Source organism: Scyliorhinus canicula, chromosome 3, assembly GCF_902713615.1.
Source record: "Scyliorhinus canicula chromosome 3, sScyCan1.1, whole genome shotgun sequence".
NCBI classification, from domain to species: Eukaryota; Metazoa; Chordata; class Chondrichthyes; order Carcharhiniformes; family Scyliorhinidae; genus Scyliorhinus; species Scyliorhinus canicula.
Window position 1 is genome coordinate 20,362,541 of NC_052148.1, and position 16,570 is coordinate 20,379,110.

Here is a 16,570-nt window from a genome sequence, read left to right on the forward strand (position 1 = left end):
TGCGTATGCACAGATGTCTCGGGGCCCACCGGGAACTGCAGGTTTTGATTTGATTTGATTTATTATTGTCACGTGTATTAGTATACAGTGAAAAGTATTGTTTCTTGCATGCTGTACAAACAATGCAGAGGAAGGAGAGACTGCAGAATATAATGTCACAGTTATAGCAAGGTGAAGAGAAAAGATCAACTTAATACGAGGTAGGTCCATTCAAAAGTTTAATGGCAATAGGGAAGAAGCTGTTCTTGAGTTGGTTGGTATGTGACCTCAAACTTTGGTATCTTTTTCCTGGCGGAAGAAGGTGGAAGAGAGTATGTCCGGGGTGCGCGGGGTCCTTAATTATGCTGGCTGCCTTTCCGAGGCAGCGGGAGTCGATGGATGGGAGGCTGGTTTGAGTGATGGACTGGGCTACATTCACAACCTTTTGTAATTTCCTGCGATCTTGGGTAAAGCAGGTTCCATACCAGGCTGTGATACAACCAGAAAGAATGCTTTCTATGGTGCAACTGTAGAAGTTGGTGAGGGTCGTAGGTGAAATGCCAAATTTCCTTAGTCTTCTGAGAACGTAGAGTCGTTGGTGGACTTTCTTAACTATAGTGTCGGCATGGGGGGACCAGGACAGGTTGTTGGTGATCTGGACATCTAAAAACTTGAAGCTCTCGACCCTTTCTACTTCGTTCCCATTGATGTACATAGGGGCATGTTCTCCACTACAATTCCTGAAGTCGATGACAATCTCCTTCGTTTTGTTAACATTGAGGGAGAGATTATTGTCATCGCACCAGTTCACCAGATTCTCTGTCGCATTCCTGTACTCTGTCTCGTCATGGTTTGTAATCTGACCCACTACTGTGGTGTCATCAGCAAATTTGAAAATCAAGTTGGAGGGGAATTTGGCCACACAGTCATAGGTGTATCAGGAGTATAGTAGGGGGCTGAGGACACAGCCTTGTGGGGCACAGGTTTTCAGGATGATCGTGGAGGAGGTGTTGTTGTCTAACCTTTCTGATTGTGGCCTGTGGGTTAGAAAGTTCAGGATCCAGTCGCAGAGGGAGGAGCTGAGGCCCTGGCCACGGAGTTTGGAGATGAGTTTTGTAGGAATGATGGTGTTGAAGGCTGAGTTGTAGTCGACAAACAGGAGTCTGACATAGGTGTCTTTGTTAACTTGGTGTTCCAGTGTCGAAAATGAAATGAAATGAAATGAAAATCGCTTATTGTCACAAGTAGGCTTCAATGAAGTTACTGTGAAAAGCCCCTAGTCGCCACATTCTGGCCTGTCCGGGGAGGCTGGTACAGGAATCAAACCGTGCTGCTGGCCTGCTTGGTCTGCTTTAAAAGCCAGCGATTTAGCCCAGTGAGCTAAACCAGCCCCTGAAAGAAAATGAAAATCGCTTATTGTCACGAATAGGCTTCAATGAAGTTACTGTGAAAATCCCCTAGTCACCACATTCCGGCGCCTGTTCGGGGAGGCTGGTACGGGAATTGAACCGTGCTGCTGGCCTGCCTTGGTCTGCTTTTAAAGCCAGCAATTTAGCTCAGTGTGCTAAACCAGCAGTGCCGGGCCATGGAGATGGCATCTGCTGTGGACCTGTTGCAGCGGTAGGCGAACTGTAATGGATCAAGGCAATCCGGGAGGCTGGAGTTGATTCGTGCCATGACTAACCTATCGAAGCACTTCATGATAATAGATGTCAGAGCCACTGGATGATAGTGATTAAGGCACGCTGCTTGACTTTTTTTGGTACAGGGATGATGGTCGTCTTCTTGAAGCCGATCGGGACCTCAGATTGTTGTAAAGAGAGGTTGAAGATGTCTGCGAATACCCTCGCCAGCTGAACCGCGCAAGACTTGAGTGCCCGTCCGGGTACCCCATCCGGGCCAGTGGCTTTCCGTTGGCTGACCTTTGAGAAGGCTGCTCTGAAGTCTGCAATTCTGATCTCAGATACAAGTTCATCCGAGGCGTCTGGGGTGGAAGGCTTGCTCTCGCTGACCTCTTGTTCAAAGCGAGCACAGAATGCGTTGAGCTCATCAGGGAGGGGTGCATTGGAGCCAGTGATTTTACATGCCTTCATCTTGGAGTCCGTTATGTCTTGCAGACCTTGCCATAGTCAGCGGGGGTCCGTGTGGCTAGCCTGGGACCCAAGCTTGGTCTGATACTGTCTTTTGGCACCTTTGATGGATCTCTTTCGATCATATCTGGCTTTCCTGTTTAGGTCAGAGTTACTTGACTTGAAGGCTTCAGACCTACACTTCAGCAAGCAGTGGATATCCCTGTTCATCTCGGGTTTCCAGTTGGGAAACACGCGGATTTGCTTCTTTGGCACACGGTCTTCTACACACTTACTAATGAAGTCAGTTACTGTAGTGGCGTACTCATTCAGGCTGGTCGCAGAGTTTTTAAATACTGACCAATCCACTGACTCGAAGCAGTCCCGTAGGAGATCATCCCATTCCTCAGACCAACAATGCACAACTTTCTTTGACGGATTCTCTCGCTTCAGTTTTTGCTTCTAAGTCCAACTGTGACTTTGGTTTAAACTTAAGGTAAGCGAACGTTCCTGACATAATACTCTTCCAAGACACTCCATAAAATCAATTTCCTTGACGAGCCTTTTGTACTTAACATAATGCCCCTTTCTTTGGATTGGTATCAATTTATTGAGGTTCCGATGATGCTCCTCGGAACGTTTCACTACAATAAAGATGCGATATAAATGCAAGTTGTTGTTGAGGCTTAAACAAAGTAAAGTAAATAGAGTGACTTTCACTGCAGCTGAGATTCACAACTATGGGTACGATTTACCTGCTGCATCCTGCCGGTATTGGGACAGGACACGGCCAATAGATCCCGGGAGAGGCCTCTCCCAGGATTCCCAATGGCTGTTACGTCTCGCGAGATCTAACCAGTTTAAGAACCCACTTGGCCGTGCTGACAACGGATGGAACGGCCAACCAGCATCGAGCGGCCTCGCCGAGGAGACCCCAGGCGGGTGCCGTTCTGTACTGGTCCCCACAAATGGGGACCACGTACAGGCATTTGGTAGGGGAGGGCCTTTGAGGCAATCGCAGGCCCCCAGGTGGTCGGCCTCTGGTCAGGCTGGCACCCTGGCACTTCTGGTGCCACCTGGGCACCCTGGCAGTGCCACCAGGGTGCCAGCCTGGCCACTTGTGCTCCTCTATAGCAAAGAATTCCAAAGATACACAAGCTTATTGATAGAATTTTACATCTTCTCTAAGGGTCGGTTGATAGCTGAATAGGTGGGGGTGGTGGGCAATAAATTGGCTGTAAAGCCACGGGTGCCATCCCCAGTGCCTACTTGTGCAACCCCTCCCCACCCCTAGCTCTCCGCTCAGCTCCACTGCAATTTTATGTATGCTCAAGGGGGAGGTGTTGGGTAGCCAAACCAACCTTGTGTCTACTGAGGACATTAACTCTTTTCCCACAGTGGGCAGAGGGTATCATTAATTTGAAGACCGTAAGGTCTCATTCCTGTTTTTTTTGGCAGGAAACAAAGGAATACCGCCTTTTGGGGGGCACCCAGGCCTCATCGGATCCCTCCCCCATTCCCGGTCTTCCCCCTCCTCCAGCCTTTCCTTCCCACAACCCCGGCCTCTATGGCCTCAGATTATATTTGTAAAGGGTAAGTCTTGTGAAATGAACCTAGTTGAATTTATTGAGCAGGTAATTGGGATGGTCGATAAGGAAATGTCCATTAATGTTACTTTATCTGGACTTCCAGAGGCGCTAGGGAAGACAATGGCATAATGTACGGTCACTGGATGAGCAGTCCAGGTGCCCAGGCCCGTGCCAACTGGTGGAATTCAAATTCAATCAATAAAATCTGAAATTGAAAGCTAGTATCAGTAATTGTGGCCATGAATCGATCATCGAATGGTGTAAAAACCCATCTGGTTCACGAATGCCCTTGAGGGAAGGAAATCTTTCATCCTTAACTGGTCTGGCATACGTGTGACTCCAGACCCACAGCAATATGGTTGACTCTTAACTGCCCTCTGAGATGGCCCAGTGAGCCACTCAACTCTTAAGGGAAATTTGAGACGGGCAACAAATGCAGGCCTTGCCAGCGACACCCACAGTCCATGAATGAATAAGGAAACAAAATTGACAAGGTTGCACATACATAGAATCATAGAATCTACAGTGCAGAAAGAGGCCATTCAGCCCATCGAGTCTGCTGACCATAGGAAAAAGCACCCTACCCAAGCCCACACCTCCACCCTATTCCCCCGTAACCCAGTAACCCGATCCAACCATTTTGGGCACTGAGGGCATTTGATCATGGCCAATCCACCTAACCTGCACATCTTTGGACTGTCCACAAAAATGGGAGCACACGGAATTGGAGCCAACGCATCTCAGATTGCTGACGGCACCAAGTTAAATGATACAGTAAATACTGTAGATGGGAGCAGAAATTAGTTGAGGGACATATATGAAGTGACTGAGCAAAACTGTGATAATTAGTGTTCAATGTTGGCAAATGTAACCTGAGAAAGATAGACCAGAGTATTTTCTAAATGGCTAGAAATAAGCAACGGTGGATGAGCCACAGAGAGAAAGGTACAGAAATCCCTCAAAGTTAGTGTGCAGGTGCAAAAGAACTAATTAAAATCTCTAATGGAATGTTCTGTCTCAGAGGTAATGGAATACAAAGAGGAGAAGATTTGTTTCAAGCACATCACTATCTCCCCGAGTGATGCCCCATCTGATTTATTGTGGCAGCAGGGTGGCAAAGTGGTTAGCACTGCTGCCTCACAGCAGTTCGATTCTGATCTCGGGTGACTTCCTTGTGGAGTTTGCACGTTCTCCCAGTATTTGAGTGGGTTTCCTCTGGGTGCTCCAGTTTCCTCCCCCAATCCATAGATGTGCCGGTTAGGTCAATTGGCCATGCTAAATTGCCACTTAGTGTCCAAAGGTTAGGTGGGGTTACGGAGATAGGATGGTGAATTGGGCCTAGGTAGGGTGTTCTTTCGGAGGGTCGGTGCAGACTGCATGGGCTGAATGGCTGTAGGGGTTCTATGAATACCTCAGGAAGGATGTACTGGCCTCAGAGTGGGGACAACTCTCATTTGCCACAATGAGAATGAGACACAATAGATTAAGTTATGAGGAGATTGCTTATACTAGGCTTGTATTCCCTTGTGTACAAAAGATTGAGATTGTCTCAGATGGTCAATGGAATTGACAGGGTAGAAACAATTTCCTCATGATGAACGAGTGCAGACAATAGCCAATAACTTTCAAATTACAGCTCAGCCTTTCATGGGTGGCATTAGAATATACTTCTTCACACAAAGGAAATCTGGAACCATCTCCCCTCAATACACGAGACTTCAGACCAAGTGTTGGAAAATAGGATTCTTACAGCTAGGTGCCTGGTGGCCGGCGCAGACGTGATGAACAAAAGGATCTCTTTTTGTGTTGTAAAACTTGATGATTCCACAAATCTACAACATGACAGCCAATTGCAAATTTCAAAACTGAGGCAGATCGATTTTCGTTAGGTGAGGACATTACGAACTACCGTACCAAGGCAGCTACATGGAGTTAAGACACAGAATTGCGTTGGCAGAATTTCAATGGCAGAATTTGATGAAGTAGCTGATGGCCTCCTCCTGTCCCTATGCACTGTTTGTCCAACCAGTTCCTGATTCCACCACAATAACTGCTCACCAATATCACGCCGTTCTGCTTTATGCACTGACTTCCTTTGAGAAATGGGGCCAGATTTTTCAATGGCTGCAGATGCAGAACAGTAGGCGATTAAGCAGAAAGATTGGAGGGAGAGAGCGGCACGTCTCCGGGACATTTTCACGGAGGTTGGGTCGGAGGCACAATACGCACCCGCAATCCAAGGGTAGCTAGTTGAAGCAATTAAGCGGCCTATTCAGTACACTCTCGGTGTCAACTGGAATATTCCAGTCGCTGGGTGGGCCTGGGCCCCACTCCGTGGTCACCAGAAAGCAATAAGTGAAAGGAAGTCGTCTCCTGGCAACAGGCCTGGGCTGGGATTTTCCGACCCCATCGTAGCGGAACCAGGGAGATTCGAAGGTCAGCCAAAATTCCATTGCCTCTCGGTGGGACCAGTTGATCCCAGTGGCAGGGGAACCTGGAAGATTCCATTCCTGGAGGGTGGTGGGGGGATGCTGCAATATTCCAGAATTATATAAAGCGCCCCCCTTCCCCCGCCAGTGCTGCCGCTGCAGTCGTCCTTGTAGATTAGCCCCTCATTCCCTCCACAATAGGGATCTTGCAGTTTGTTCTTATTTTCCAAGTAAGGGCACCTCCATCTTGAATCTCCCTCTCTTACATCAGCAGGCTGTCACTCTCTCGGTTCTGGATGATCTCCTATTGGCCTTTTCGATATTGGGAGTCCCTGATTGGAGGGTGAACATACCTGCTGGCCATTAATTGGCCATTCCTTGGAAAATCATGTTGAGTGACTGTCTTGTTGTGCTCTAGGTGTAGCATAAGCGGCTTCCTTGTGGTGCACTTGACAAAGGAAGGATCAGACGTGGAGATAACTACAACATGTTTATTAAACTATATACACTTCTATACCTTGAGTTCGACACTACTGTTAATCCTACTATAGCTACTCAGACTGACGAACCTGACTGCTACAATCCATGCGGTGGGAGTGATATCAAATCAACCCTGTGTCTCTACTCACTGACTGTCTCCACTGGAAAGAGGCAGATCATGTGTGTTGTATCCTTTATATATGAGTTGGTGTAATGCCCTCCTGTGGTCGTGTCACCTCTGTGTGTGTCGTGAATGCCCATTAGTCGTGTCCTATCTAACTGATCTATTGGTTGAGTGTGTGTGTGTGATGTCTCTGGTCCTCCCTCTAGTGTCTAGCTAATCTACATGTATGTACATTAACCCCTTGTGTATTTACAGTCATGTACATCACCACAGTGACTGCTACGGATACGATGTGGGGTAGGGGGCCCATTTCAACTGGTGATAAGATCCTTAAACAAAAATTCTGCCCAGTAGATCTCTAAAACAGACTATCTGGTCATTATTGCATTATGCAATCTCGCTGAGGAAATTTACTGGTGTATTACCTGACATTACAACAGTGAGGGCACTTCGAAAGTACTTCATTGGCTGTAAAGTTTTTTGGACTGTCTAGAGATCATGAAAGGCTGGACTAAGTACTGCAGTAACCCCAATAAAAAGGCATAACATGTATTCTCCAACCACGTTTTATTAAATTAATTTTGAAATCCCTGTGCCAGCACTGTAAAGGAATCACAATTCCTCCAAACTTTAATATCGTTGATAAAATGTAACACTTATTGCCGAAGTTTCTCATCTTGCACTCATCAGGGCAATTCCATCTGCGACATTGGCTCCGGATCCACAGCAATGTGGTGGAATCTCAAAGTTCCTCTGAAATGAAGGGCAGTTGAGGAAGGGCAACAACTGTTGGCCCAACCAGCGATGCCCACGTCTCGTAAATGAAAAAAATATGTTTCCTACTTTCTGTTCCCCTCTCTCCTGCAAGGATTGGTGCCGGGTCGCCTGCTGTTTGTAGGGCAGAATAATGATCTCTTCGGGAATGTGGTAATGTTGAGCAGTACATTGGTAGCCATGATGTGGAGATGCCGGCGTTGGACTGGGGTGAGCACAGTAAGAAGTCTTACAACACGAGGTTAAAGTCCAACAGGTTTGTTTCAAACACTAGCTTTCGGAGCACTGCTCCTTCCTCACCTGAGGAAGGAGCTGCGCTCCGAAAGCTAGTGTTTGAAACAAACCTGTTGGACTTTAACCTGGTGTTGTTAGACTTCTTACTGAGCAGTAAGTTGGCAGATGACACAAAAATTGGTGATGTGGTAAATAGTGAGGAGGAAAGCCTTAGATCACAGGATGATATAGATGGGCTGGTCAGATGGGCAGAATAATGGCAAACGCACGGTAGCACAATGGTTATCACTGTTCCTTCAGTGTCAGGGTCCCAGGTTCCATTCCCGCTTGGGTCACCGTCTGAGCGGAGCCTGCACATTCTCCCCGTGTCTGTGTGGGTTTACTCCGGGTGCTCCGGTTTCCTCCCACAAGTTCTGATAGACGTGCTTGTTACGTGAATTGGACGTTCTGAATTCTCCCTGTGTACCAGAACAGGTGCCGGAGTGTGGCGACTAGGGGCTTTTCACAGTAACTTTTGTTAATGTAAGCCTACTTGTGACACTAATAAAGATTATATTATTATTATTAACCCTGAAAAATGTGAGGTGATGTATTTTGGGAGGATTTACAAGGCAAGGGAAAGTACAATGAATGATAGGACATTAGGAAGTACAGAAGACCAGAGGGACCTTGGGGTGCACGATCATAGATCGCTGAGGGCAGCAGGACAGGTAGATAAGGTGGTTAAGAAGATATATGAGATACTTGCCTTTATTAACCAAGGGAAAGAATATAAGAGCAGGGAGGTTACGATGGAGCTGCATAAAATGCTCATTCGGCCACTACGAGAGTACTGTGCGAAGTTCTGGTCATCACACTATACGACGGATGTGATTGCATTAGAGAGGGTGCAGAGGAGATTCACCAGGATGCAGGATGTCTCCTGGACTGGAGCATTTCAGCTATGAAGAGAGGCTGGTTAGGTTGTGGTTGTTTTCCTTAGAGCAAAGAAGGCTGAGCGGGGACATCATTAAGGTGCACAAAATTATGAAAGACATTGATGTGACATTTTGATAAAGTACAGAGTTACTGTAAGGGTTAATGTTATGTCCAAATTAACCACTAGAAGGAGCTAGATGCAGAACTATATAAGGCATCGATGCTAAGCCTTCTGGTAGAGAGGTTGAGGAGAAAACTAGAAGAAAGACTGTAGGAAAGATAGTGTGAGTGAGAGCAGATCATAGTTATTGTATTAGTGTAGAGATTCGTAGTGGATGAGTGTAGATTGCATGTTTATTATCAAATTGGCTGCATGGTAGCACAGCGGTTAGCACTGTGGTTTCACAGCTGCAGAGTCCCAGGTTTGATTCCCAGCTTGGGTCACTGTGTGAGGAGTCTGCATGTTCTCCCCGTGTCTGCGTGAGTTTCCTCTGGGTGCACCAGTTTCATCCAAAAAAAGGTGTTTTATTAGGTAATTTGGACATTCTGAATTCTCCCTCTATGTAACTGAAATCAGCCGAAATGTGGCGACTAGGGGCTTTTCACTAAAATTCATTGCAGTGTTAATGTAAGCCAACTTGTGACAATAAAGATTATTATTATACCTGTTTATTATGTAGGAGTAAGTGCCAAATCTAGTTAAGTAGTGTAAATAAATCTTCAGCTTTGTTCAATATAAAAGCTACATTACGCCAACTATCGTAGGATTAGAACCCCAAAGAACACAACATGGTACCAGGAGGTTATTTCTAAAATAATAAGCAATTAGATTACACAGGATAGCTGTGAGAAGATTGAAGAAAGCAATCACACCGCAACACCGATCAAAACATCCACACCGACGACGGATCGTAGGATGGAGAGTCTGAAGAAACCTGACTACTTCAGAACATCCGGTAAGCTATGTCAGATTTGGGCATTTTTCAGACAATTGATAGAGTAGATAGTAAGAACCTTTTCCCCCTAGTTGAGGGGTCAATAGCCAGCAGCATAGATTTCAGGTAATGAGAGATTTAGAGCAGATTTGAGGAAGACCTTTTTCACCCAGAGGGTGGTGGGAATCTGGAGCTTGCTACCTGAGAGGGTGGCAGAGGTGGAAACCCTCACAACATTTAAGAAGCATTTAGATGAGCATTTGAAATGCCATAGCATACAAGTCTGCAGACCAAATGTTGGGAAATGGGATTCGAAATGGTAGGTGCTTGATTGGGGCATGGTGGCACAGTGGTTAGCACTGCTGCTTCACAGCACCAGGTACCCGGGTTTGTTTCTGAATGTGGAGTTTGCACATCCTGGTTGCACCTGCATGGGTTTCCTCCGGGTGCTCCGGTTTCCTCCCACAGTCCAAAGATGTGCAGGTTAGGTGGATTGGCTGTGCTACAATTCCCGTAAGTGTCCAAACATTAGGTGGAGTTATGGTCTGCTGTAAAAGCCAGCTATTTAGCCCTGTGCTAAACCAGCTCCCTTTAAAAAGGACGGGATTCCGCCATACCCAGTGGGGCGGGGGGCCCCGGTGGGACGGAGTGGGTCTGCGTGGGGTCTTTTTGCGGAGGGTTGGTGCAGTCCCGATAGGCCAAATGGCCTCCTTTTGCACTGTAGGGATTCCATGATTTCTATGGGCAGTGCAAACACGATGGGCCAAAGGGCCTCTTTCTGTGCTGTATGACTCTGTGACCATATGACAAGAATGCAGGGCGGCACGTGGCACAGTGGCTAGCATTGCTGCCTACGGCGCTGAGGACCCGGGTTCGATCCCGGCCCTGGGTCACTGTCCGTGTGGAGTTTACACATTCTCCCCGTGTCTGCGTAGGTTTCACCCCACAGCCCAAAGATGTGCAGGGTAGGTGGATTGGCCACGCTAAATTGTCCCTTAATTGGAAAACAAATAATTGGGTACTCTAAATTTTTTTTTAAATGACAAGAATGCTGATGTCAGGGGACAATGTCCGGAGGATTCCGCACCTTTGGGGCGGCCGAACACCGGAGTGGTTTCCGCCACTCCGTCCCACCGGGGCCCCCCGCCCAATGGGTATGGCGGAATTCCGCCCTTGTTAAAGGGAGCTGGTTTAGCACAGGGCTAAATAGCTGGCTTTTACAGCAGACCAAGGTAGGCCAGCAGTGCGGGTTCAATTCCTGTACCAGCCTCCCCGAACACGCGCCGGACTGTGGCAACTAGGGGCTTTTCACAGTAACTTCATTTGAAGCCTACTTGTGACAATAAGCGATTTTCATTTCTTTTTTCATTTATACAAAATCAAACTGAAAATGGCTACTCCCATCAAGCAGATCCTCCTGGGTCATAAGCAATTGTTAAAATTTAATAGATTCAAACAACCATTTAATTCATTTCTGAGCTCTCACCTCAATCGAAAATGCCTCCACCTTGGCCATACTGTCAAAAAATCAATGATTCATGGAGCACAAAAGGAGCCCATTTGACCTTTTGTACCGGTATTGCCTCTTTGAAGGAGCTTGCATGCTGGTCTACTCCTCCGCATTTTCTCCATAGCTCTACATTTTTTTTTAAAGTACATATTCAATTGCTTTTTGAAAGTTACTATTGAATCTGTTTCCATTGCCTTTTGAGACAGTGTCCTCCAGATCACAAAAGCACGCTGAGTAAAATAAATCATCTCCCCCTGGCTCAAATTGTTTCAAATCTGGGGCTTCTAGTTACCAACTCTTTCCTTTGAGTAGAACCAGTTTCTCCCTCTCTACTGCATCAAAATGTATCGATTAAATCTCCCTTTAATCTTCTCCATTCCAAGGAGGATAAACCCAAACAGTCTGGATAAATGATATTGCTCACCCCTGATGTCAATCTAGTAAGTCTCCACTTCACTCCAAGGTCTGCGCCCTCTCTGAGGCGCCCTCGCCGAGGACTGCACCCTGTCCGAGGCCTGCGCCCTCTCCGAGGCCTGCACCATCTCTGAGGCCTGCACCATCTCTGAGGCCTGCACCCTCTCCGAGGACTGCGCCCTCTCTGGGCCTGCGCCCTCTCCAAGGACTGCGCCCTCTCCGAGGCCTGCAACCTCTCCGAGGCCTGCACCCTCTCCGAGGCCTGCACCCTCTCCGAGGCCTGCACCCTCTCCGAGGCCTGCACCCTCTCCGAGGCCTGCAACCTCTCCGAGGCCTGCACCCTCTCCGAGGCCTGCACCCTCTCCGAGGCCTGCACCCTCTCCGAGCCCTGCACCCTCTCCGAGGCCTGCACCCTCTCCGAGGCCTGCACCCTCTCTGGGCCTGCGCCCTCTCTGAGGCCTGCGCCCTCTCTGAGGCCTGCGCCCTCTCCGAGGCCTGCACCATCTCTGAGGCCTGCGCCCCCTCTGGGCCTGCACCCTCTCCGAGGCCTGCACCCTCTCCGAGGCCTGCACCCTCTCTGAGGTCTGCACCCTCTCCAAGGCCTGCACCCTCTCCGAGGTCTGCACCCTCTCCGAGGTTTGCACCCTCTCTGAGGCCTGCACCCTCTCCGAAACCTGCACCCTCTCCAAGCCCTATACCCTCTCTAAGACCTTGACAACTTCCTCAAGTGTGCGAAGAAGAGTTAAGACGGGTAAAATAATAGAATTGAGATTATCGAAAATTCAAGGAGTTATAAGCATGGTTTAGAGTACCTGTGTGTATATGTATGGTGGGATTAATAAGGTTGGTGAGTTGCAGGTGCTAAGAGTCCCCGGGAATATGGTGCAACTGATGACTGTCTCAAAAGAGTCACAACACCAGGTTAAAGTCCAACAGGTTTATTTGAAATCACTAGCTTTCCGAGCACTGCTCCTTCATCAGGTGAAGTGGAGGCAGGTTCACAAACACAGCATATATTGTGGTGATGCCGGCGTTGGACTGGGGTGAGCACAGTAAGAAGTCTTACAACACCAGGTTAAAGTCCAACAGGTTTGTTTCAAACACGAGCTTTCGGAGCGCAGCTCCTTCCTCAGGTGAGGAAGGAGCTGCGCTCCGAAAGCTCGTGTTTGAAACAAACCTGTTGGACTTTAACCTGGTGTTGTAAGACTTCTTACAGCATATATTAGCAGAGACACAAGATAATTACCGATTGGAATGTGAAGAATGGTTGGAATGTGAGTTAGAACATAGAACATAGAACAGTACAGCACAGAACAGGCCCTTCGGCCCTCGATGTTGTGCCGAGCAATGATCACCCTACTCAAACCCATGTATCCACCCTATACTCGTAACCCAACAACCCCCCCCTTAACCTTTATTTTTTTAAGGACACTACGGGCAATTTAGCATGGCCAATCCACCTAACCCGCACATCTTTGGACTGTGGGAGGAAAGCGGAGCACCCGGAGGAAACCCACGCACACACGGGGAGGACGTGCAGACTCTGCACAGACAGTGACCCAGCCGGGAATCGAACCTGGGACCCTGGAGCTGTGAAGCATTTATGCTAACCACCATGCTACCGTGCTGCCCAGTTTTTACAGGTCTTTACAGGTACAAATAGTGTGAATGAAGGAAGGGATAATCAATCGAGGTATGAATTGTCTCACACCAGCACATTCAATAGGATACTGCAAAGCCGGGCAGTATGGTGGAGGTTACATGTGATGTGACATGAACCTGAGATCCCGGCTGAGGCCGTCCTCATGCATGCGCAGCCCCTTCCAGTTGGGAACACTTCAGCAGTCAAGGACATTCAGCCTCTGAACTTCGGGTAAATATTCTCCAAGGCAGCTTTCAGGACGCAGGACAATGCAGAATCACTGAGCAGAAACTGATAGCCAAGTTCCGCATGCATGAGGACGGCCTCAACCGGGATCTCGGGTTCATGTCACATTACATGTCACCCCCACCATACTGCCCGGGTTTGCCGAATCCTACTGACTGTCCTGACTTGAGACAATTCACATCTCGATTACTGTGATTATCACTCACTCCACTCACTGTTTGTACCTGCGAAGGCTTGTTTACCTGTAAAGACTCACATTGCAATCTGTCATTATCTTGCAATTGTGTCTCTGCCTATATGTGCTGTATTTGTGAACCTGAGGAAGGAGCTGTACTCCGAAATCTAGTGATTTCAAACAAACGTGTTGGACTTTAAGCTGGTGTTATGAGACTTCTTACTGTGCCCACCCCAGTCCAACGCCGGCATCTCCACATCATGTCTCAAAAAAGCAGAAGATTGAATGCTTAACATTACTGGGTACAAGATATTCAGAAAAGATAGGGGAAGGTAAAAAGGAGGGTTGGCAGTTTTGAAAAAGGAAAATATCACAGAGTTGAAAACGATGCCCTTGAAAGGTCAAAAATATGAACAATTTGTTTGGGGTTAAGAAAGATTAATGTATTTTACATGCCACCAACTCCTGGGAAGGATAGAGAAACAGATTTTCGGGAAACTGGTGAGAAATGCAAGAGCTAAAGAGTCATGATAATGCAAGATATTGATTGCTCCAATACTGAATGAGCCAATGATTGTGTTAAGGTTAGAGAAGGGTTAGAAAGCAAGGTGGTGCAGTGGTTAGCACTGCTGCCTCAGGGCGCTGCGGACTTGGGCTCAATCCCGGCCCCGGGTACCTGTCTGTGTGGAGTTTGCACATTCTCCCCGTGGGTCTCACCTACATAAACCCAAAGATTTGCAGAGTAGGTAGATTGGCCACACTAAATTGCCTCTTAATTGGAAACCAAAAAAAAAAATTGGTTTCTGTAAATTTATTTTTAAAAAGGATAGAGAAAGGGAGGGAACTCTGCGCCTTAATCTTCCATCCTCATTTGCAGCGGGGAGAGGGGGAGGTGGCGGGAAGAGTTGGGGGGGGGGAAGGACGACCAAAGCATGAGCTTCTTGGATGGCAAAGATGCTAAGAGCACGAGACAAAGCAGCGAAAGAGGACATATGACAGACGTCAGCCTGGAAATACAGGCGGAGAATCAGAATGAATATCGGAAGTACGGAGAAGTGAAAAAGGAAATGACAAGAATAGATTGGCAGCTAGCAGAATAGGGAATGAAATGGTCTTCCAACAGTAAAATGTTATCAGATGAGAAGTGGGAAGTTAGGGAACAAAAATGGACACCTCTATGCAGAGCCAATACGTGGGTCTGACAGCATAATGGAAATAAAGCAGACAGTGAGGAAGATGCTGAAGGCGACTTTCAGCCCGCATTCGCCGTCAGAGAGAACGGGAGGTGGTGGCGTTGCGGTACTGCCTCTATACTAGAAATCCATAGACCCAGGGTAATGATCAAGAGACTCACCACAGCAGGTGGCGGAATTTAAACTCAATAAAATATCTGGAATTAAAAGTCTAATGATGACCACGAACCCATTGTTGTAAAAACCCATTTGGTTCAGTCATGCCCTTTCAGAAGGAAATCGGCTACTGTTACCTGGTCTGACCTTCATGTGACTCCAGACCCACAGCAATGTGGTTGACTCTTAAATGCCCTCTGAAATGGCCTAGCCAACCACTCAGCTGTATTCAACTGCTATGAAAACACAAAAAAGGAATAAAACCAGACGGACAACCTGGCACTGGAAACACCACTATCACCATTCCTGGGTATGTCCTGTCTCACCGGCAGGATAGACCCAGCAGAGGTGGTGACACAGTGGTATGCAGTTACCCTGGGAGTCCTCAACATTAACTCTGGACCCCATGAAGTCTCATAGTTTCAGGTTACACATGGGCAAGGACACACCCTGCTGATTACCACGCACCGGTTACCATCAGCTGATGAATCAGTACTCCACCATGTTGAACGCCACTTGGAGGAAGCACTGAGGGTGGCAAGGGCACAGAATATTCTCTGGGTCGGGGACTTCAATCTCTGTGGTAATATGACTACGTTTCGTGTCCATTGATTGTGCATCAATGTCCATCACCAAGAGTGGCCCAGTAGTACCACCGGAGACCGAGCTGACCGGGTCCTAAAGCTGCTAGACTGGGACTGGAGCAGGTGGTGAGGGAACCAACAAGAGGGAAAAACATACTTGAAAAAGAAAAATGAAACAAAAAATGAAAATCGCTTATTGTCACGAGTAGGCTTCAAATGAAGTTACTGTGAAAAGCCCTTAGTCGCCACATTCCAGCGCCTGTTCGGGGAGGCTGGTACAAACTTGACCACATCCTAACCAATCTGCCTGCTGCAGATGCATTTGTCAGTGACAATATCGGTAGAAGGGACCACCGCACAGTCCTTTTGGAGACAAAGTCCCATCTTCACATTGAGGATACCCTTCATCGTGTTGTGTGGCACTACCGCCATCCTAAAAGGGATAGACTTCAAACAGATCTAGCAATTCAAGACTGGGCATCCATGAGGTGCTGTGGGCCATCAGCAGCAGAATTATATTCAACCACAATCTGCAACCTCATGGCCCGGCATCTCCCCCTCTCTACCATTACCCCCAAGCCGGGGGATCAACCCTGGTTCAATGAAGAGTGCAGGAGAGCATGCCAGGAGCAACATCAGGCTTACCGGAAAATGAGGTGTCACCTGGTGAAGCGACAACACAGGACTACTTGTGTGCCAAACAGCGTAAGCAGCAAGTAATAGACAGAGCTCAGCGATTCCACAAAGAACACATCAGATGTAATCATAGATTATCATAGAATTTACAGTGCAGAAGGAGGCCATTCGGCCCATCGAGTCTGCACCGGCTCTTGGAAAGAGCACCCTACCCAAGGTCAACACCTCCACCCTATCCCCATAACCCAGTAACCCCACCCAACACTAAGGGCAATTTTGGACACTAAGGGCAATTTATCATGGCAAATCCACCTAACCTGCACATCTTTGGACTGTGGGAGGAAACCGGAGCACCCGGAGGAAACCCACGCACACACGGGGAGGATGTGGAGACTCCGCACAGACAGTGACCCAAGCCGGAATCGAACCTGGGACCCTGGAGCTGTGAAGCAATTGTGCTATCCACAATGCTACCGTTCATGC

General features: G+C 47.8%; 1 protein-coding gene across 1 annotated transcript in view; it reads right to left on the reverse strand.

Annotated features, from left to right (window-relative positions):
• LOC119963845 (dedicator of cytokinesis protein 2-like) overlaps positions 1-16,570 on the reverse strand; it is a 1,353,280-nt gene that overhangs the window by 1,242,753 nt on the left and 93,957 nt on the right.